The sequence below is a fragment of the Limulus polyphemus genome, unplaced genomic scaffold, assembly GCF_000517525.1.
Source record: "Limulus polyphemus unplaced genomic scaffold, Limulus_polyphemus-2.1.2 Scaffold1099, whole genome shotgun sequence".
Classification (NCBI taxonomy): Eukaryota; Metazoa; Arthropoda; class Merostomata; order Xiphosura; family Limulidae; genus Limulus; species Limulus polyphemus.
The window spans coordinates 23,734-25,170 of NW_013666709.1; positions in this window are offsets into that span (position 1 = coordinate 23,734).

The following is a 1,437-nucleotide window of genomic DNA, read 5'->3' on the forward strand; positions in this document are numbered from 1 at the left end:
ACAATACGAACACCAACAGAGCAGGCGCGGCGAGTCTCGGAGTGAACCAAAAATGCTGTGATGAGAATTTTTTTCAAGAATTTCTTCAAAGTGAACATTGTTAAGTTGAAGTAATTAAAAGAGCTTGTGAAACGAGCTGGGAGCGCTCTTTGTTTCACAAATCAATTTTTGAAACAATGTATTTGGACTTCAGGATTTTCTCTATTTTTTGCCGTGTTTGTTTAAGTAACCAAACATTCCTGGTTGGTTAATCACTTTATTGGGTGAATGGATGACCTCGAAGGTTTGTTCGTTTTTATTGCAAAGCTACACAATGGGCTATGGGCGTTCTTGTCTACTGCGGGGACTCGAATCTCGGACTTTAGCATTGTAACTCTGTAAATTTACCGCTAATCCATCGGAAGATGCCCTCGAAGGATTTTGTCACGTAATTTCTTTTTCTATATCCTTAAATTCCTTCAACTAAATGTGCTATTCAATTTGGTTTCAACTAGTGTATCCCGATTTCTACCAGCAACTTGAATTTTAATAGTTTAAATGTATGGCCGTTGATCTTTCAAGCGATTATCGCAAACTGTATTATTGAATGATGACACCTGTCGGAACAGCGGTACGTTTAAAGGTTTCTAACGCTCAAACTTTGGGATCGATCCCTACGGTGGGAACAGCAAACAAAATCGTGAATGATATGTTTAGCTGACGATAGAAAAAAATCCTCTTTGAGCTCTAGATTTTTTTACTATTCGTAGTTAAAATTGTGATTTTTGTCTAAATCAATGGACATAATTACGTTAAAAATACAGTATACCTTCACCCACAATTTGCAATAAAACGGGCATGCTTCTAAATATCCTCAGAATCACCAAATTTCTAACATAATTGAATAAAAATGCGGGTATTTCGTTTCTGCACAGACTTCTATCAGCCAAAACCTAAACGTTTTCCATATAAGAAATTCACATGATCACTTATATTCTCCCTAATGCGGTAAACCTATTGATAACGACCAGATTCGGATCAGCTATGAACTGAAGATTATTAAAGATACAACTATATCAAACACCCATACATATATAAAGAACGACTGATACTGTTATGTTTATTTTGCTAGGTTAATGAATATTCAAATATAATTCGTCTTTGAAAAACAAGAATAGATTGTTGCTTCACGAGTCTTGTTGATTAAATTCACGTGCAGGCATTAAGATGAGTGAATCGATCCAGCTGAATTGGGGAAAGACAGACACTATCGTGCCTGACTTATACGGTTGAAACAAACACATAAGTAAGGTTTAATGTGTGTTTATATATATATATATATATATATATATATATATATATATAAAATACTATACTAACTACGTACGAACGAAACGAAACGAAACTAATTACTTTCGTTACGTTAGTAGTACGACAAACAACGAACGACGACTACGA